Below are 22,527 nucleotides of genomic sequence, written 5' to 3'. Positions count from 1 at the left end.
GCAGTGCAGGTAATGGCACAGGTGATAGAGCGAGTAAGAGCACACCTAGCAGTGCAGGTAATGGCACAGGTGATAGAGCGAGTAAGAGCACAGCTAGCAGTGCAGGTAATGGCACAGGTGATAGAGTGAGTAAGAGCACAGCTAGCAGTGCAGGTAGAAGCACAGGTGATAGAGTGAGTAAGAGCACAGCTAGCAGTGCAGGTAATGGCACAGGTGATAGAGCGAGTAAGAGCACACCTAGCAGTGCAGGTAATGGCACAGGTGATAGAGCGAGTAAGAGCACAGCTAGCAGTGCAGGTAATGGCACAGGTGATAGAGCGAGTAAGAGCACAGCTATCAGTGCAGGTAGAAGCACAGGTGATAGAGCGAGTAAGAGCACAGCTAGCAGTGCAGGTAATGGCACAGGTGATAGAGCGAGTAAGAGCACAGCTAGCAGCGCAGGTGGAAGCACAGGTAATGGTTATAGGGCAGGTAATAGAACAGACACAAATACAGATAATAATATTAAAGGTAATAGTGTAGATAGTAGCACAAGTATTACTGCAGGTAACAGACAAGGTATTAGCACGTATAATAACAGGGCAGGTAATATCACAGGTAATAGGGCAAGTAACAGAGTAAGTAATAGCACAGGTAATAACACACAGAGTAGTGCAGGTAATAGCACGGATAATAGCGCAGGTGATAACACAGGTAATAGGGTAGGTGATAACACAAATAACACAGGTTAGCAGTGCAGGTAGAAGCATAGGTGATAGAGCGAGTAAGAGCACAGCTAGCAGTGCAGGTAATGGCACAGGTGATAGAGCGAGTAAGAGCACAGCTAGCAGTGCAGGTAGAAGCACAGGTGATAGAGTGAGTAAGAGCACAGCTAGCAGTGCAGGTAGAAGCACAGGTGATAGAGTGAGTAAGAGCACAGCTAGCAGTGCAGGTAATGGCACAGGTGATAGAGCGAGTAAGAGCACACCTAGCAGTGCAGGTAATGGCACAGGTGATAGAGCGAGTAAGAGCACAGCTATCAGTGCAGGTAGAAGTACAGGTGATAGAGCGAGTAAGAGCACAGCTATCAGTGCAGGTAATGACACAGGTGATAGAGCGAGTAAGAGCACAGCTAGCAGTGCAGGTAATGGCACAGGTGATAGAGCGAGTAAGAGCACAGCTAGCAGTGCAGGTAATGGCACAGGTGATAGAGCGACTAAGAGCACAGCTAGCAGTGCAGGTAATGGCACAGGTGATAAAGCGAGTAAGAGCACAGCTAGCAGTGCAGGTAATGGCACAGGTGATAGAGTGAGTAAGAGCACAGCTAGCAGTGCAGGTAATGGCACAGGTGATAGAGCGAGTTAGAGCACAGCTAGCAGTGCAGGTAATGGCACAGGTGATAGAGCGAGTAAGAGCACAGCTAGCAGTGCAGGTAATGGCACAGGTGATAGAGCGAGTAAGAGCACAGCTAGCAGTGCAGGTAATGGCACAGGTGATAGAGCGAGTAAGAGCACAGCTAGCAGTGCAGGTAATGGCACAGGTGATAGAGCGAGTAAGAGCACAGCTAGCAGTGCAGGTAATGGCACAGGTGATAAAGCGAGTAAGAGCACAGCTAGCAGTGCAGGTAATGGCACAGGTGATAGAGTGAGTAAGAGCACAGCTAGCAGTGCAGGTAATGGCACAGGTGATAGAGTGAGTAAGAGCACAGCTAGCAGTGCAAGTAATGGCACAGGTGATAGAGTGAGTAAGAGCACAGCTAGCAGTGCAGGTAATGGCACAGGTGATAGAGCGAGTAAGAGCACAGCTAGCAGTGCAGGTAGAAGCACAGGTGATAAAGTGAGTAAGAGCACAGCTAGCAGTGCAGGTAATGGCACAGGTGATAGAGTGAGTAAGAGCACAGCTAGCAGTGCAAGTAATGGCACAGGTGATAGAGTGAGTAAGAGCACAGCTAGCAGTGCAGGTAATGGCACAGGTGATAGAGCGAGTAAGAGCACAGCTAGCAGTGCAGGTAGAAGTACAGGTGATAGAGCGAGTAAGAGCACAGCTAGCAGTGCAGGTAGAAGTACAGGTGATAGAGCGAGTAAGAGCACAGCTAGCAGTGCAGGTAGAAGTACAGGTGATAGAGCGAGTAAGAGCACAGCTATCAGTGCAGGTAATGACACAGGTGATAGAGTGAGTAAGAGCACAGCTAGCAGTGCAGGTAATGGCACAGGTGATAGAGTGAGTAAGAGCACAGCTAGCAGTGCAGGTAATGGCACAGGTGATAGAGTGAGTAAGAGCACAGCTAGCAGTGCAGGTAATGGCACAGGTGATAGAGTGAGTAAGAGCACAGCTAGCAGTGCAGGTAATGGCACAGGTGATACAGGTTATAGCTCAGGTAATAGTGCAGGTGACAGGGCAGATTATAGCACAGATAATAGTGCAGGTGATCAGACAGGTAATAGGGCAGTTTGTAGCACAGGTAATAGCGCAGGTTATAACACAGATTATAGTGCAGGTGATAGCACAGGTAATAGGGCAGATGTGATAACACAGGTAATAGCACAAGTTATTGCACAGGTAATAGGGCAGATGTGATAGTACAGATAATAAGGCAAGTAATCGCACAGGTCATAGGGCAGAGGATAGCACAGGGTATAGCACAGGTAATAAAGCAGGTGATAGCACAGGTAATAGTGCAGGTTATAGCACAGGTAATAGTGCAGGTAACAGCACAGATAATAGGGCAGGTGATAGCACAAGTTAAAGGATAAATTATAGGTCAGGTGATAGCAAAGGTAATAGGGCAGGATATAGCACATGCTATAGCAGAGGTAATAGAGCGAGTAAGAGCACAGCTAGCAGTGCAAGTAGTGGCACAGGTGATAGAGTGAGTAAGAGCACAGCTAGCAGTGCAGGTAATGGCACAGGTGATAGAGTGAGTAAGAGCACAGCTAGCAGTGCAGGTAGTGGCACAGGTGATAGAGCGAGTAAGAGCACAGCTAGCAGTGCAGGTAATGGCACAGGTGATAGAGCGAGTAAGAGCACAGCTAGCAGTGCAGATAATGGCACAGGTGATAGAGCGAGTAAGAGCACAGCTAGCAGTGCAGGTAATGGCACAGGTGATAGAGCGAGTAAGAGCACAGCTAGCAGTGCAAGTAGTGGCACAGGTGATAGAGCGAGTAAGAGCACAGCTAGCAGTGCAGGTAATGGCACAGGTGATAGAGCGAGTAAGCGCACAGCTAGCAGTGCAGGTAATGGCACAGGTGATAGAGCGAGTAAGAGCACAGCTAGCAGTGCAGGTAATGGCACAGGTGATAGAGCGAGTAAGAGCACAGCTATCAGTGCAAGTAGTGGCACAGGTGATAGAGTGAGTAAGAGCACAGCTAGCAGTGCAGGTAATGGCACAGGTGATAGAGTGAGTAAGAGCACAGCTAGCAGTGCAGGTAATGGCACAGGTGATAGAGCGAGTAAGAGCACAGCTAGCAGTGCAGGTAATGACACAGGTGATAGAGCGAGTAAGAGCACAGCTAGCAGTGCAGGTAATGGCACAGGTGATAGAGCGAGTAAGAGCACAGCTATCAGTGCAGGTAATGGCACAGGTGATAGAGTGAGTAAGAGCACAGCTAGCAGTGCAAGTAATGGCACAGGTGATAGAGCGAGTAAGAGCACAGCTAGCAGTGCAGGTAATGGCACAGGTGATAGAGCGAGTAAGAGCACAGCTAGCAGTGCAGGTAATGGCACAGGTGATAGAGCGAGTAAGAGCACAGCTAGCAGTGCAGGTAGAAGCACGGGTGATAGAGCGAGTAAGAGCACAGCTAGCAGTGCAGGTAGAAGCACAGGTGATAGAGTGAGTAGGAGCACAGCTATCAGTGCAGGTAATGGCACAGGTGATAGAGTGAGTAAGAGCACAGCTAGCAGTGCAGGTAATGGCACAGGTGATAGAGCGAGTAAGAGCACAGCTAGCAGTGCAGGTAATGGCACAGGTGATAGAGCGAGTAAGAGCACAGCTAGCAGTGCAGGTAATGGCACAGGTGATAGAGCGAGTAAGAGCACAGCTAGCAGTGCAGGTAGAAGCACGGGTGATAGAGCGAGTAAGAGCACAGCTAGCAGTGCAGGTAGAAGCACAGGTGATAGAGTGAGTAGGAGCACAGCTAGCAGTGCAGGTAATGGCACAGGTGATAGAGTGAGTAAGAGCACAACTAGCAGTGCAGTAGAAGCACAGGTGATAGAGCGAGTAAGAGCACAGCTAGCAGTGCAGTAGAAGCACAGGTAGTGGTTATAGGGCAGGTAATAGAACATACACATATACAGATAATAAAATCAAAGGTAATAGTGCAGATAGTAGAGTAGCACAAGTAATATTGCAGGTAATAGAGAAGGTATTAGCATAGAGTAGTGCAGGTGATAGCATGGATAATAGGGCAGGTGATAGTACAGGTAACAGGGCAGGTGGTAGCACAGGTAATATGGCAGGTAATAGAGTAGGAAATTTACAATGAAATAAGTAATAGCACAGGCCACAGGTCAAGTAATAGAGTAAGTAATAACACAGAGTAGTGCAGGTAATAGCACAGATAATAGTGCAGGTTATAGCAAAGGTAATAGGGGAGGTGATAGAACAGATAATAACCGAGGTTAATAACAGGTAATAGTGCAGGTTATTACACAGGTAATAGGGCAGGTGATAGAACAGATAATAGGGCAGGTTATAGCACAGGTAATAAGGCAGGTGTGAAAGCACAGGTAATATGGCAGGTGATACAGTAACAAAGGTAATAAGTCAGTTGATAGCACAGGTAAAAGGGCAGGTGTGATAGCACAGGTAATGAGGCAGGTGATAGCACAGGTAATAGGGCAGGTGTGATAACACAGTTGATAGCACAGGTAATAGGGCAGGTGTGATAGCACAGGTAATAAGGCAGGTGATAGCACAGGTGATAGGGCAGGTGTGATAGCACAGGTAATAGGGCAGGTGTGAGAGCATAGTTGATAGCACAGGTAATAGGGCAGGTGTGATAGCACAGGTAATAAGGCAGGTGATAGCACAGGTAATAAGGCAGGTGTGATAGCACAGGTAATAGGGCAGGTGTGATAGCACAGGTAATAGGGCAGGTGTGATAGCACAGGTAATAGGTAGGGCAGGTGTGATAGCACAGGTAATAGGGCAGGTGTGAGAGCATAGTTGATAGCACAGGTAATAGGGCAGGTGTGATAGCACAGGTAATAAGGCAGGTGATAGCACAGGTAATAAGGCAGGTGTGATAGCACAGGTAATAAGGCAGGTGTGATAGCACAGTTGATAGAACAGGTAATAGGGCCGGTGTGATAGCACAGGTAATGAGGCAGGTGATAGCACAGGTAATAGGGCAGGTGATAGCACAGGTTATAAGGCAGGTGTGATAGCACAGTTGATAGCACAGGTAATAGGGCAGGTGTGATAGCACAGGTAATAGGGCAGGTGTGATAGCACAGGTAAAGAGGCAGTTGATAGTACAGTTGATAGCACAGGTAATAGGGCAGGTGTGATAGCACAGGTAATAGGGCAGGATTGATAGCACAGGTAATAGGGCAGGTGTGATAGCACAGGTAATAAGGCAGATGATAGCACAGGTAATAGGGCAGGTGTGATAGCACAGGTAATAGGGCAGGTGTGATAGCACAGGTAATAGGGCAGGTGTGATAGCACTTTTGATAGCACAGGTAATAGGGCAGGTGTGATAGCACAGGTAATAGGGCAGGTGATAGCACAGGTAATAGGGCAGGTGTGATAGCACAGGTAATAGGGCAGGTGTGATAGCACAGGTAATAGGGCAGGTGTGATAGCACAGGTAATAGAGCAGGTGTGATAGCACAGTTGATAGGGCAGGTGTGATAGCACAGGTAATACGGCAGGTGATAGCACAGGTAATAGGGCAGGTGTTATAGCACAGGTAATAGGGCAGGTGTGATAGCACAGGTAATAGGGCAGGTGATAGCACAGGTAATAGGGCAGGTGTGATAGCACAGGTAATAAGGCAGGTGATAGCACAGGTGATAGCACAGGTAATAGGGCAGGTGTGATAGCACAGGTAATAGGGCAGGTGTGATAGCACAGGTAATGAGGCAGGTGTGATAGCACAGTTGATAGGGCAGGTGTGATAGCACAGGTAATAGGGCAGGTGTGATAGCACAGGTAATACGGCAGGTGTGATAGCACAGGTAATAGGGCAGGTGTGATAGCACAGGTAATGAGGCAGGTGTGATAGCACAGGTAATAGGGCAGGTGTGATAGCACAGGTAATAGGGCAGGTGTGATAGCACAGGTAATGAGGCAGGTGTGATAGCACAGTTGATAGCACAGGTAATAGGGCAGGTGTGATAGCACAGGTAATAAGGCAGGTGATAGCACAGGTAATAGGGCAGGTGTGATAGCACAGGTAATAAGGCAGGTGATAGCACAGGTAATAGGGCAGATGTGATAGCACAGGTAATGAGGAAGGTGAATGCACAGGTAATAGGGCAGGTGTGATAGCACAGGTAATGAGGCAGGTGATAGCACAGGTAATAGGGCAGGTGTGATAGCACAGGTAATAAGGCAGGTGATAGCATAGGTAATAGGGCAGATGTGATAGCACAGGTAATGAGGAAGGTGAATGCACAGGTAATAGGGCAGGTGTGATAGCACAGGTAATGAGGCAGGTGATAGCACAGGTAATAGGGCAGGTGTGAGAGCACAGTTGATAGCACAGGTAATAGGGCAGGTGATAGCACAGGTAATAGGGCAGGTGTGATAGCACAGGTAATAAGGCAGGTGATAGCACAGGTGATAGCACAGGTAATAGGGCAGGTGTGATAGCACAGGTAATAGGGCAGATGTGATAGCACAGTTGATAGCACAGGTAATAAGGCAGGTGATAGCACAGGTAACAGGGCAGGTGTGATAGCACAGGTAATAAGGTAGGTGTGATAGCACAGTTGATAGCACATGTAATAAGGCAGGTGATAGCACAGGTAACAGGGCAGGTGTGATAGCACAGGTAATAGGGCAGGTGTGATAGCACAGTTAATAGGGCAGGTGTGATAGCACAGGTAATGAGGCAGGTGTGATAGCACAGGTAATACGGCAGGTGATAGCACAGGTAATAGGGCAGGTGTGATAGCACAGGTAATACGGCAGGTTTGATAGCACAGGTAATAGGGCAGGTGTGATAGCACAGGTAATGAGGCAGGTGTGATAGCACAGTTGATAGCACAGGTAATGCGGCAGGTGTGATAGCACAGTTGATAGCACAGGTAATAGGGAAGGTGTGACAGCACAGGTAATAGGGCAGGTGTGATAGCACAGGTAATAAGGCAGGTGACAGCACAGGTAATAGGGCAGGTGTGATAGCACAGTTGATAGCACAGGTAATAGGGAAGGTGTGACAGCACAGGTAATAGGGCAGGTGTGATAGCACAGGTAATGAGGCAGGTGTGATAGCACAGTTGATAGCACAGGTAATAGGGAAGGTGTGATAGCACAGGTAATAGGGCAGGTGTGATAGCACAGGTAATAGGGCAGGTGTGATAGCACAGGTAATGAGGCAGGTGTGATAGCACAGGTAATAGGGCAGGTGTGATAGCACAGGTAATAGGGCAGGTGTGATAGCACAGGTAATAGGGCAGGTGTGATAGCACAGGTAATAGGGCAGGTGTGATAGCACAGGTAATGAGGCAGGTGTGATAGCACAGTTGATAGCACAGGTAATAGGGAAGGTGTGACAGCACAGGTAATAGGGCAGGTGTGATAGCACAGGTAATAAGGCAGGTGATAGCACAGGTAATAGGGCAGGTGTGATAGCACAGGTAATAGGGCAGGTGATAGCACAGGTAATGAGGCAGGTGTGATAGCACAGTTGATAGCACAGGTAATGAGGCAGGTGTGATAGCACAGGTAATAGTGCAGGTGATGGCACAGGTAATAGGGCAGGTGTGATAGCACAGGTAATAGGGCAGGTGTGATAGCACAGGTAATAGCGCAGGTGATAGCACAGGAAATAGGGCAGGTGATAGCACAGGTAATAGGGCAGGTGATAGCACAGGTAATAGCGCAGGTGATAGCACAGGTAATAGGGCAGGTGATAGCGCAGGTGACAGCACAGGTGATAGCACAGGTGATAGCGCAGGTGATAGCACAGGTAATACGGCAGGTGTGATAGCACAGGTAATAGGGCAGGTGTTATAGCACAGGTAATAGGGCAGGTGTGATAGCACAGGTAATAGGGCAGGTGATAGCACAGGTAATAGGGCAGGTGTGATAGCACAGGTAATAGGGCAGGTGTTATAGCACAGGTAATAGGGCAGGTGTGATAGCACAGGTAATAGGGCAGGTGTTATAGCACAGGTAATAGGGCAGGTGTGATAGCACAGGTAATAGGGCAGGTGTGATAGCACAGGTAATAGGGCAGGTATGATAGCACAGGTAATAGGGCAGGTGTGATAGCACAGGTAATAGGGAAGGTGTGATAGCACATGTAATGAGGCAGGTGTGATAGCAGGTGTTGATAGCACAGGTAATAGGGAAGGTGTGATAGCACAGGTAATAGGGCAGGTGTGATAGCACAGGTAATAGGGCAGGTGTGATAGCACAGGTAATAGTGCAGGTGATAGCACAGGTAATAGTGCAGGTGATAGCACAGGTAATAGGGCAGGTGTGATAGCACAAGTAATAGCGCAGGTGATAGCACAGGTAATAGGGCAGGTGATAGCACAGGTAATAGGGCAGGTGATAGCACAGGTAATAGGGCAGGTGATAGCACAGGTAATAGCGCAGGTGATAGCACAGGTAATAGGGCAGGTGATAGCGCAGGTGACAGCACAGGTAATATGGCAGGTGATAGCGCAGGTGATAGCACAGGTAATACGGCAGGTGTGATAGCACAGGTAATAGGGCAGGTGTGATAGCACAGGTAATAGGGCAGGTGTGATAGCACAGGTAATAGGGCAGGTGATAGCACAGGTAATAAGGCAGGTGTGATAGCACAGTTGATAGCACAGGTAATAGGGCAGGTGTGATAGCACAGGTAATAGGGCAGGTGTGATAGCACAGGTAATAGGGAAGGTGTGATAGCACAGGTAATAGGGCAGGTGTGATAGCACAGGTAATGAGGCAGGTGTGATAGCACAGTTGATAGCACAGGTAATAGGGCAGGTGTGATAGCACAGGTAATAGGGCAGGTGTGATAGCACAGATAATAGTGCAGGTGATAGCACAGGTAATAGTGCAGGTGATAGCACAGGTAATAGGGCAGGTGATAGCACAGGTAATAGTGCAGGTGATAGCACAGGTAATAGTGCAGGTGATAGCACAGGTAATAGGGCAGGTGTGATAGCACAGGTAATAGGGCAGGTGATAGCACAGGTAATAGGGCAGGTGTGATAGCACAGGTAATAGCGCAGGTGATAGCACAGGTAATAGGGTAGGTGATAGCGCAGGTGACAGCACAGGTGATAGCACAGGTGATAGCGCAGGTGATAGCACAGGTAATACGGCAGGTGTGATAGCACAGGTAATAGGGCAGGTGATAGCACAGGTAATGAGGCAGGTGTGATAGCACAGTTGATAGCACAGGTAATGAGGCAGGTGTGATAGCACAGGTAATAGTGCAGGTGATGGCACAGGTAATAGGGCAGGTGTGATAGCACAGGTAATAGGGCAGGTGTGATAGCACAGGTAATAGCGCAGGTGATAGCACAGGAAATAGGGCAGGTGATAGCACAGGTAATAGGGCAGGTGATAGCACAGGTAATAGCGCAGGTGATAGCACAGGTAATAGGGCAGGTGATAGCGCAGGTGACAGCACAGGTGATAGCACAGGTGATAGCGCAGGTGATAGCACAGGTAATACGGCAGGTGTGATAGCACAGGTAATAGGGCAGGTGTTATAGCACAGGTAATAGGGCAGGTGTGATAGCACAGGTAATAGGGCAGGTGATAGCACAGGTAATAGGGCAGGTGTGATAGCACAGGTAATAGGGCAGGTGTTATAGCACAGGTAATAGGGCAGGTGTGATAGCACAGGTAATAGGGCAGGTGTTATAGCACAGGTAATAGGGCAGGTGTGATAGCACAGGTAATAGGGCAGGTGTGATAGCACAGGTAATAGGGCAGGTATGATAGCACAGGTAATAGGGCAGGTGTGATAGCACAGGTAATAGGGAAGGTGTGATAGCACATGTAATGAGGCAGGTGTGATAGCAGGTGTTGATAGCACAGGTAATAGGGAAGGTGTGATAGCACAGGTAATAGGGCAGGTGTGATAGCACAGGTAATAGGGCAGGTGTGATAGCACAGGTAATAGTGCAGGTGATAGCACAGGTAATAGTGCAGGTGATAGCACAGGTAATAGGGCAGGTGTGATAGCACAAGTAATAGCGCAGGTGATAGCACAGGTAATAGGGCAGGTGATAGCACAGGTAATAGGGCAGGTGATAGCACAGGTAATAGGGCAGGTGATAGCACAGGTAATAGCGCAGGTGATAGCACAGGTAATAGGGCAGGTGATAGCGCAGGTGACAGCACAGGTAATATGGCAGGTGATAGCGCAGGTGATAGCACAGGTAATACGGCAGGTGTGATAGCACAGGTAATAGGGCAGGTGTGATAGCACAGGTAATAGGGCAGGTGTGATAGCACAGGTAATAGGGCAGGTGATAGCACAGGTAATAAGGCAGGTGTGATAGCACAGTTGATAGCACAGGTAATAGGGCAGGTGTGATAGCACAGGTAATAGGGCAGGTGTGATAGCACAGGTAATAGGGAAGGTGTGATAGCACAGGTAATAGGGCAGGTGTGATAGCACAGGTAATGAGGCAGGTGTGATAGCACAGTTGATAGCACAGGTAATAGGGCAGGTGTGATAGCACAGGTAATAGGGCAGGTGTGATAGCACAGATAATAGTGCAGGTGATAGCACAGGTAATAGTGCAGGTGATAGCACAGGTAATAGGGCAGGTGATAGCACAGGTAATAGTGCAGGTGATAGCACAGGTAATAGTGCAGGTGATAGCACAGGTAATAGGGCAGGTGTGATAGCACAGGTAATAGGGCAGGTGATAGCACAGGTAATAGGGCAGGTGTGATAGCACAGGTAATAGCGCAGGTGATAGCACAGGTAATAGGGTAGGTGATAGCGCAGGTGACAGCACAGGTGATAGCACAGGTGATAGCGCAGGTGATAGCACAGGTAATACGGCAGGTGTGATAGCACAGGTAATAGGGCAGGTGTTATAGCACAGGTAATAGGGCAGGTGTGATAGCACAGGTAATAGGGCAGGTGATAGCACAGGTAATAGGGCAGGTGTGATAGCACAGGTAATAGGGCAGGTGTTATAGCACAGGTAATAGGGCAGGTGTGATAGCACAGGTAATAGGGCAGGTGTGATAGCACAGGTAATAGGGCAGGTGTTATAGCACAGGTAATAGGGCAGGTGTGATAGCACAGGTAATAGGGCAGGTGTGATAGCATGGGCTATAGGTCAGTTTTTCCAGCCACCAGTGCTAAAATTCAGACTCTGAAGATCATGACTACAACGGCACGCAGAGTTACTGCCCACTGTTACACGTGACTACCGGCACCAGAACCAGAGAGGGGGCAAAGGCCAGGTATAGGGATAATCCATGGAGTAATGTGAAGCAGGGCGGCGGCTGATTATAGAGCGCATGCATTATTATTACTAGTATTGGCTGTGATCTGTAAGGTGTCACAGTGGTGCACAGCGCCAGGCAGGAGGGAAGAACAGGACATTGTAGACAACACAATGCAGACATGCATAGAAAAGGTTGTGAGGACCCTGCTCGTGAGCGTACAGTGTAACGGTCTATACAGTAACCTACAATGGCGTGCCCTGAGATGGACATGCGCAGTATTTACATACGGCGCTATTAACAACCCATCTTCACACTGCAATTCCTCATGTCACACAGACAGCCTCCTTTACCTCAATACAACATATCTATCACAACGGAACACAAAGGAACACGTGACAAAGGACCTAAATCAGACCTGATCACAGCAGCAAATTTGTTAGCTAATGGGCAAAACCGTGTGCACTGCAGGTGGGGCAGATGTAACATGTGCAGAGAGAGTTAGATTTGGGTGGGTTATATTGTTTCTGTGCAGGGTAAATATTGGCTGCTTAATTTCTACACTGCAATTTAGATTTCAGTTTGAACACACCCACCCAAATCTAACTCTCTCTGCACATGTTACATCTGCCCCACCTGCAGTGCACATGGTGTTACCCATTAGAGAACAAATTTGCTGCTGCGATCAGGTCTGAATTAGGCCCAATATCAGTTTGACCACACAAACACCACACTACAACAATACCAACCTTTTGTTTCATCAGTGTCCCAAAGGAGACTAAGTAAGCGCTCTCTGGGCGTAACACTGGCGCCAGTGCTGGGACGGGACACGTATTGGTCATGCACTGTACAAGTAAAAATGACAGTGTGTGAAACCACGCGTCTCGTACCCCCCAGCTTGTGTGTTTCGTGTTCTGAGGGGGTACAGGCACCCCTGGATAAGAACCCCTACAGAAAAAAATTAAATATCCGGCTAATTGAATATGCCTGTGAGTTTCCAATCTATAAGGATAAAGGATAAAGGAAAGACCCCAGATCATACTGGAAAAACTAGGTTATAAAGAAGCCCTGCAGTATATTCTATATGTGAACGGAATTTACACGGTTATCAAGGACCCCCAACAGTCCAGATTTTAAGAATATCCATATTTAAGCACAGGTGACTTAATTAGTACTCCAGTCAGTATGTTTATACAATCTGTGCATAAGCAGGGATATCCCTCATACCTGGACTGCTGGAGGGGGGGGGGCCTTGAGGACCGCGTTAAGGAACCACTGCTTTAACGCATCACAGTCATTAGAGAATATGAAGATATGTACAAGTGTGAGAAAACATGTGCAAGTCACTATTACTATTATTACCATTCATTTATACAGTGATTGCTTATTTTGCGGCGCTGTCCCAGACACAATACAAGCAGAGACATGAAACGTAAGGTAAAGAGGACCCTTGCCCAAATGAGCTTACACTCTGAGAGGAGTGGGGAACCTAAGAGGATTTTAATTGCAAGTTCTATATTTAATGAATTCATTAATTTCTCATTCAATAAAGTGACCCGGCTATTGAACGATCAGTTAAAAAAATACAACTTGGTCACTTGCGTGTTTGTGTGTGTTTTAGTGCAGCGCACATTTATAGCAATACGCATTTTCCGTACAGGTTGCGTCTATGTGGAAATGATGCAAGTGAATTGAGCGTGTATGGGGTTTTCTCTCAATGACTGTTCTGTGTTTTAGAGCAGCAGTTCCTATTTTAAAGGGACACGTCCCAATTTCTGTCAAGCGTAGGGACTGGGAGACTCACCTAATTAAGGACTTACATACAGATCAACTGTATAGCGGACACAAGGTTTCTTGTGTTTCTACACTTGGCAATTTCTAAGTAAAAATATTAAGTACCAGGGTTGGGCTTAGAGTTCCCGTCTGTTGTGGTTCCCTATTAAATATGTATCACTAACGCTCGCACTTTTCTTAAATATTATTCCTGTTATTGTATCATGTTCTGAATCAGTTCCACACTTACAGATGAAGCGGTCTTTAGTGCAATATTTAAGACTGATGTCGCACACAGTTACCGTATGCTACTGTTTTATAGCTAAGGAAAATAAGTGTATTACTGCTGCAATTCCCGTCATAATATAAATGTACCCTGATTTCCTTGCATGTGAGCATTTTCTAGAGTAGTTTAATAATAAAGGCAGAGAACAGAATTAGTGTTTTGCAGCCCTATTGGATATTTGACTGATTCCTTTCTCTCACTAGTGATCACCAATGAAATAAATCACAATCACGCGGTTCCCATTAATGCAACGTATTTGTCAGGGTTCATCGCTGGAAGTTTAATAAAGTCTACTCCATCTGTATATTTCTGTGCAGGCAGTGGCGCACACAGGGGGGGGTTCCGAGTACCTGGAAACCCCCCCTGGGCAAGATGCTGATTTTAGATTCACATATTTTGTATTGCACTTTGAATGTCACAGTTTAGAAATACTTTTTTCGGGGTGTGCATATTTGCCCCGAGTTGCAGTAATGCCTCAGTAACAACACTAATTACTCATGACCCGGTAGTCTGCGTAATTGTGATAAATAATCCTGATTACCTGCTCTTTAGACAACTACATTTGTGTCCTAATGCGTCTCTTCCAATGTTCCCAATCAGATACCAATAAGCTACAGTAATAACATAAATTAGATCAGGGCAGTGGTTCTCAGTGACCACACAGAGTGTGCATTAATCTACTTGCCATATCATGATATGGGATCCGGTGAGGATCCCAGTGGCCGGGATCGATGCCGGAATCCCGACACACCCCATGATATATATCATTATATATCTTATGATACTAATAATTATGTGTATATTGTAATTATATGCGGTCTTGCTGTGAGGTAAGTATAGACTTTAGGCCACTATTAAAAGTCACTTTAGGCTCCACAGGCGCTCTTGATTAGGCTTACACACATACAGAAAGTGTAGTTGGAATAGAAAAATAATGACATAATAAAATTATTAGGAGATATCACAGCATTTATGTTACACCAAACGCATTTTACATCTGTTAAGCTCACCTTTTTTCTTGTTGTAATCGTCTTCGTCTTCTTTTTCTGTATCAGAATGGTACTGTAGCAGCTCCTGTTCGTACAACTCAAGGTAACTCAACTTCTTTGGTTTCTTTGCCTTTTCAGACTTCCCCTTTTTCTTGTCCGCTTTGTCCGATTCCTTGCTGGACTTCTTTGACTTCTTCTTCTTTGAACTCCTCTCTTCCTTTTCCTCCTCAGAGTTTTCCTCCTCTTCCTCCTTTTTCTTCTTCTTCTTCTTTGCATCTTTCCCAGAATCCTTGGACTTGGACTTTTTCTTTTTCTTTTCTACAACTTCTTCTTCTTCTTCTTCTTCTTCCTCCTCCTCCTCCTCCTCTTCATCTTCCTCCTCCTCCTCATCTTTCTTTTTTTTACGTTTCTCTTTCATGTCATTATTGTTCTTCTCCTTAATGGTCTTGAGGTCATCTTCTATATAGTCCTCTTCTTCCTCTTGTGGTTCTGTTTTTTCATATTTTGGAGTCTTGTCCTTTACTTTCGCTTTACAGCTCTTCGCTTGGTCTTTCCTCTTCTTCTTTGACTTGTGGAATGGGTCTTGTACGTATTCTGGCTCCTCTTCTTCCTCTGATATCCTCTGGATTCGGGCTAACGCGTTTTTCTGTTTGGCATTCCTATGTGTACTACCAGCTGACTTCAAGTTGCCATTCAAGCTAACTGACCTCTCCTCCACGTCCTCGTCTTCTTCTCCATCCTCTATTTCATCTTGGCTCCGCGTTTTATGCTTTTTCGGCGCCATCACTTATTGATGGAAATGTTACTCGGTTTTCTTTAGCGTGACTTTTTCCCCCTTGAGCTGAGTCAGGTAACGATATGAGCAGTGATATCAAAACTGGCCAATCAAACACGGACCATTTAATTAAACGGACTTAGGAGGGGCACATGGTTTAACTCTGATCTTGTCTCTACAGGTACAAAAGAAAAATCTACCTGTCTCTATTACTGTGTCCTGCGGGGAGTCACCTCATTAAAAATTACTTACCGCTTCGAATGTCATGTGACTCGGAGAGAAAGCAATGTGGAATTAGAGATCCACTGGGCTAGCTTATCTTACTGCACCGAGTTACTTCTTCATTATTCATAGTGTCAGGATCGCTTTACAGATAAGGGATGTCTCAACGTTACCTCAATATATCCTGACCAGTCCACCTATCATCAAGTGGCTGATGAGTATAAAAGTATAAGCAACAAAGGGACTTGACGTCCAGGAAGCTCCCTGCACAGGGTAAACACCACTTTTATGGCCTTGGAAACCTAAATTATTTCCACTGATTTTTTTTAATCCCACTTTTCCTGTTTTGTCACACTTTTTTGTCTTGCTAAAGTTTATCAGCATGAAAAGATTACTTAGTGGGCAATTCTGTCGTGCATTCATAGAACTTAGGACACATCCAAAACTTACAGCAATAACGCAAGTAAACACTTTAGGAAGTAAATTATACTATAGTACACCACTGTGATTTAAAGGAGGAGGGCAATACACAGTGCAGCATGACATTTAGAGTGTCAGCTCATGGGCGTGGGTCAAGTGAGTTCATGTGTTAAAGTAGAAATATAAATTTGGGGAAAAAAGCTGTGAAATATAGATTGGCGCAGTCATCCTAATTACTCTGCCTATGTACTTTTCTTAATGTGCCCCAATGATAGGGCAGCCTTTATGCAGCTGCCTATATTCACTAACCAGACAACTTCAAATTATTGTGCAGTGCATGATCCTAGGGAGGAGTTTTGGTTTAATTAACAATAGTTTTGTTGCATATAGCAGTATACTGTGTTGTGGATAGTAGTGTGCTACATGTACTAGTGTGTTGTGTATAGCAGTTTGCTGTGTATTGCAGTATGCTGTCTATACTAGTGTGTTATGTAAATCAGTGTGCTATGTACACTATGTTGTGTAAAGCAGTGTGCTGTGTATAGGAAGTAGTTATTAAGTCGACATTAAAAATGCTGACATCACAATACTAGCAAAGAAAATGTGATTATGGTGCATTAGCAACTAGCAAGTGAGCTCATCAGGGACAGGATTATGTGTGGAACTTATAGTGAAGTAACTCGTGTACATTACATAAGAAGGAATTAACACTGGACACTGCTGTACACACATGCATGCTGCATGACCAGTCAAATAACAATGAACAGAGTTAATTAGAGTATGATGTCTGCGACCTCCTGCAACAAGTGCAGCATCATACACGCTGTGCAAATTGCAGCGATCGCCATTCCCCCTGAAAGCTACAAGTTTTCTAAACGCTGCAATGATTGTGGCAAACAACATCATTTTGTAGGCTGGTGCAGGTCCAAGCCTAAAGCTGATGCCAGACAACCTTACACTGCATGCACCTGCAGCCCACCGCCCCAACGTCACACTGTGGACGCTCTGCCAAAAAACACTCCAGAACCCAGACCCCACTGCGAGAGTATTGACCTCAGGGCCGAAAAGGGTGAAATATTTACCACCATAATAGATGAAGAGGACAATAATGCCGTTGAAAATAAGATTTTGATAACCTACCAGTAAATCCTTTTCTCCTAGTCCGTAGAGGATGCTGGGGACGACATCAAGACCATGGGGTATAGACGGGATCCGCAGGAGACATGGGCACTCTAAAGACTTTTCATTGGGTGTGAACTGGCTCCTCCCTTTATGCCCCTCCTCCAGACCTCAATTGTAGGAACTGTGCCCAGGGAGACTGACATTTCGAGGAAAGCAATTACTTAACTAGTGGTGAGATATCTACCAACTCACACCCTCAACCATGCCGCACACATGGCATTCAACATAACACACGCCAACAGGCATGAACTAATTGCAGCAACATGCTGAAACCAAGATAACACAACTTGTGTAACTGTAATAACTAAACTGCAGGTAAAGTACGCACTGGGACGGGCGCCCAGCATCCTCTACGGACTAGGAGAAAAGGATTTACCGGTAGGTTATCAAAATCCTATTTTCTCATACGTCCTAGAGGATGCTGGGGACGACATCAAGACCATGGGGTCTATACCGAAGCTCCAGTACGGGCGGGAGAGTGCGGATGACCCTGCAGCACCGATTGACCAAACTTTAGGTCCTCATCGGCCAAGGTGTCAAACTTGTAGAACTTAGCAAATGTATTTGACCCTGACCAAGTAGCTGCTCGGCAAAGTTGTAATGCCGAGACCCCCCGGGCAGCCGCCCAGGATGAGCCCACCTTCCTAGTGGAGTGGGCCTTTACCGACATTGGTAACGGCAATCCAGCCGTAGTATGAGCTTGCTGAATCGTATTTCTAATCCAACGTGTAATAGTCTGCTTGGAAGCAGGACAGCCAATCTTGTTGTGATCATACAGGACAAACAGAGCCTCTGTTTTCCGTATACGAGCTGTTCTAGCAACATAGTTTTTCAAAGCTCTAACCACATCTAGAGACTTTGAATCAGTGAATGTGTCAGTAACTACTGGCACCACAATAGGTTGGTTTATGTGAAAAGCAAAAACCACCTTTGGAAGAAAATGTTGGCGAGTTCGCAACTCTGCCCTATCTTCATGGAAAATCAGGTAAGGGCTCTTGTGAGACAAGGTCCCCAATTCCGACACCCGCCTAGCGGATGCCAATGCCAAAAGCATCACCACTTTCCAAGTGAGAAACTTCAACTCTATCTTTTGTAGAGGCTCAAACCAATCCGATTGAAGGAACTGCAATACCACGTTAAGGTCCCATGGTGCCACTGGAAGCACGAATGGAGGCTGGATGTGCAGAACCCCTTTCACGAAGGTCTGAACCTCTGGAAGAGAGGCCAATTGTTTTTTGGAAGAACACTGACAAGGCCAAAATCTGGACCTTGATTGATCCCAATCGTAGGCCCGTCTCCACACCATCCTGCAAAAAATGGAGAAAACGCCCTAAGTGAAACTCTTTCGTAGGAGCTTTCTTGGATTCACACCAAGACACATATTTTCTCCAAATATGGTGGTAATGTTTTGACGTTACTCCCTTTCTAGCCTGAATAAGGGTGGGGATGACCTCCTTAGGAATACTCTTCCTGGCTAGGATACGGCGCTCAACAGCCATGCCGTCAAACGTAGCTGCGGTAAGTCTTGGTACACACACGGCCCCTGCTGCATCAGGTCCTCCCGAGGAGGAAGAGGCAGAGGATCTCCTATGAGTAACTGCTAAAGATCTGGGTACCAAGCCCTTCTTGACCAGTCTGGGGCAATGAAGATTGCTCGAACCCTTGTCTTTCTTATGATCCTGAGTACTTTTGGGATCAGCGGAAGTGGAGGGAAAACATACACTGACGGAAACACCCACTGGGTCACCAGTGCATCCACTGTTACTGCTTGAGGGTCTCTCGACCTGGAACAGTATCTCTGAAGGTTCTTGTTGAGACGAGACGCCATCATGTCTATTTGAGGAACTCCCCAAAGACTTGTCACCTCTGCGAAGACTTCTTGGTGGAGGCCCCACTCCCCTGGATGGAGATCGTGTCTGCTGAGGAAGTCTGCTTCCCAGTTGTCTACTCCCGGAATGAATATTGCCGACAGAACTTGTAGATGTTTTTCTGCCCAGCGGAGGATTTTTGTCGTCTCTGCCATTGCGGCTCTGCTTTTCGTTCCGCCCTGCCTGTTTATGTATGCGACTGCTGTTACATTGTCCGCCTGGATCTGCACGGGACGGTCTTGAAGAAGATGTACCACTTGTTGAAGGCCGTTGTAAATGGCTCTTAGCTCCAGAACGTTTATGTGAAGGAGGCTTCCTGTTGTGACCAACGTTCATGGAAGTGTTCTCCCTGAGAGACTTCTCCCCAGCCTCGGAGACTTGCATCCGTGGTTACTAGAACCCAGTCCTGAATCCCGAACCTGCGTCCCTCTAGCAGGTGAGAGCTGTGCAACCACCACAGGAGCGAAATCCTGATTTTTGACGACAGGATTATCTTTCTGTGCATGTGTAGGTGTGACCCCGACCACTTGTCCAACAGGTCCCACTGGAATACTCTGGCATGGAACCTGCCAACTGTAAGGCCTCGTAGGCCGCCACCATCTTCCCCAACAACCGAATGCACTGATGGATCGTCACACTTGATGGTTTCAATATCTGTTTTACCATTTTCTGGATTTCCAGAGCCTTTTCCAGCGGAAGAAATACTCTCTGAACTTCTGTGTCCAGAATCATCCCGAGGAAAGACAACCTTGTCGTCGGTTCCAACTGTGACTTTGGGTAATTTATGATCCACCCGTGTTGTTGGAGTATTGACAGGGAGAGGGATATGTTTTGTAATAACTGCTCCCTGGATCTCGCCTTTATCAGGAGGTCGTCCAGATAAGGGATTATATTGACTCCTTTCTGACGAAGGAGGACCATCATCTCCGCCATCACCTTGGTGAATACCCTCGGCGCTGTGGAGAGACCGAAAGGTAACGTCTGGAATTGGTAATGGCAATCCTGAATCGCGAATCTCAGATAAGCCTGGTGAGGAGGATAAATGGGAACATGCAGGTAAGCATCCTTTATGTCCACCGACACTAAGTAGTCCCCCTCCTCCAGACTGGCAATCACCGCCCGAAGTGATTCCATCTTGAACTTGAACCTTTTCAGGAAGAAATTCAGATCATTTAGATTTAGGATTGGTCTGACCGAGCCGTCCGGCTTCGGAACAACAAAGAGGCTTGAATAAAAAAACTCAGCCCTTGTTGTGACAACGGTACCAGGACTATAACCTGGTCTTGACATAATTTTTGGATTGCCGCTGTTACTGCTTCTCTCTCTGGCGGAGAAGCTGGCAAGGTCGATTTGAAAAATCGGCATGGGGGAACGTCTTGAAACTCTAGTTTGTATCCCTGGGATACTATTTGCAACACCCAGGGATCCAGGCCAGACAGAATCCAATCCTGGCTGAAGAGTTTGAGACGTGCCCCCACCCGAGCGGCCTCCCGCAAGGGAGTTCCAGCGTCATGCTGGGGATTTGGCAGAATTAGGGGTAGACTTCTGCTCTTGGGAACCTTGAGCCGGTGTGGGCTTCTTTCCCCTTCCCCTACCTGCAAAGAAGGGGGAACCTCTCGCCTTTTTGTATTTATTGGGCCGAAAGGACTGCATTTGCGGGTGATAGGTCTTTTTTGCCGGTGCAGGCGCAGAGGGAAAAATATTGACTTACCTGCGGTAGCCGCCGAGACTAACGCATCCAGGCCATCGCCAAATAAGGCCTCACCTTTATATGGGAGAGCCTTTCTTTTGGAATCTGCATCCGCGTTCCACTTGCGAATCCATAACGCCCGCCTTGCCAATACTGCCATGGTAGCGGCTTGTGAACTCCAGAGTCCAATATCCTTCATTGCTTCCAGCATGTAGGCGGCAGCGTCCTTGATATTCCCTAACTTAAGGAGTATCTCATCTTTATCAATCCTGTCAATTTCTGATGACACGCTTTCTGACCATTTTTCAATAGCGCGACTTACCCATGCGCAGGCAATAGTGGGCCTGAGCAGTGTACCATTGGTAACATAAATGGATTTCAATGTCGTTTCCATTTTGCGGTCTGCCGGCTCTTTAAGAGAAGCTGTGCCAGGAGCAGGGAGAATTACCTTCTTTGTCAACCTGGAAAGTGCACTGTCTAACACACATTTTTTTCTGTCTTCAACCGGGAAAGGATAAGTTATGTGAATCCTTTTGGGAATACGAATTTTTTTTATCAGGATTCACCCACATCCCTTCAAACAGAGCATTTAGTTTGTGTGAAGGAGGGAACGTGACTTTGGATTTCTTTTCCTTACATAAATAAGCTTTCTCCTGAGGTACAGGAGTGCTTTCTGTAACCTCCAACACGTCCCTTTTAGCCACAATCTTATATTGTATACTTTTTGCCAATTTATGATCTATCTCTCTGGATTCACTATTATCGACACAAGAATCAGAATCCGTGTCAGTATCAATGTTTACAACATTTGCAAATGGTCTCTTATGTGACCCAGAGGGGCCGCCCGCATAAGGAATAACAGCATCCTGAAAAATCACATCTTCCACAGATTTTCTCCAGCATGCAGCCTTAGATTCAGATTTATCTAATCTACGGTTAATCAGATGCATACTGTCACGTAGCTCTTTCACCCATGCAGGCTTTTGGTGTGCCGGTAGCGCCACCACATTACAACTCTGTGTCCCTAAAATGGCTTCCTCCGGAGAGGAACTCCCTGTCTCTGACATGCCTCACACGTGTACACCACACTCACAGACACACTGGGACTTATTTTGGGGACAGACCCACAGTAAAATCTGTCAGAGGGACACAGGATAGGACAGCCAGTTCACAAACCCAGCGCCAGTATTGCCTGTGAACACAGTATGTCCACAGTCCAAAAGCGCTTTTAAATAGTAATATACACTACCAAATGCACCACAATCACTTTGTGCCCCCCCCTTTATAGCACCCTGTACTTGTCAGAAGTGGAGGAGAGGACCAGCGTGTTCTCTGCAGCCTGAAGAGAGAGAGAGAGAGAGAGAGAAAATGGTGCTGAGTAGTGTGCTGGCTGCCTGAGGAAGAAGCTCCGCCCCTCAGTATCCATGACAATATTTATACTGGCGGGGGTAGGGCTGTGCCAGCTGCATCTTATGCCCCCTTTTAGCCAGTTTGAGGTATTTTTCTTGCTGCCCAGGGCGCCCCCTCGCGCCCTGCACCCTGCAGTGCCTGTGTGTGTGGGCAGCAATGGCGCGCTGCGCTCCCGCCAGCCGCGCCGCACCTCAGCCATCACTTACTTGATTGAAGATCATTCTTCTCATACTCACCTGTCTTCTGACTTCTGGCTCTGTGAGGAGGGTGACGACGTGCTGTGGGAGTGAGCATCTAGACACGGCTAGTGTTCAGTTCCCTTCAGGAGCTAATGGTGTCCTGTCAG

General features: G+C 46.9%; 1 protein-coding gene across 1 annotated transcript in view; it reads right to left on the bottom strand.

Moving 5' to 3' along the window:
- The window catches only part of LOXHD1 (lipoxygenase homology PLAT domains 1), a 391,860-nt gene that overhangs the window by 221,368 nt on the left and 147,965 nt on the right, over positions 1-22,527 (bottom strand). The window lies entirely within an intron of this gene.

The sequence above is a fragment of the Pseudophryne corroboree genome, chromosome 1 (assembly GCF_028390025.1).
Source record: "Pseudophryne corroboree isolate aPseCor3 chromosome 1, aPseCor3.hap2, whole genome shotgun sequence".
NCBI classification, from domain to species: Eukaryota; Metazoa; Chordata; class Amphibia; order Anura; family Myobatrachidae; genus Pseudophryne; species Pseudophryne corroboree.
The sequence above is the reverse complement of the archived record's forward strand: the minus strand, read 5'-3'. Positions and strand labels throughout refer to the sequence as shown.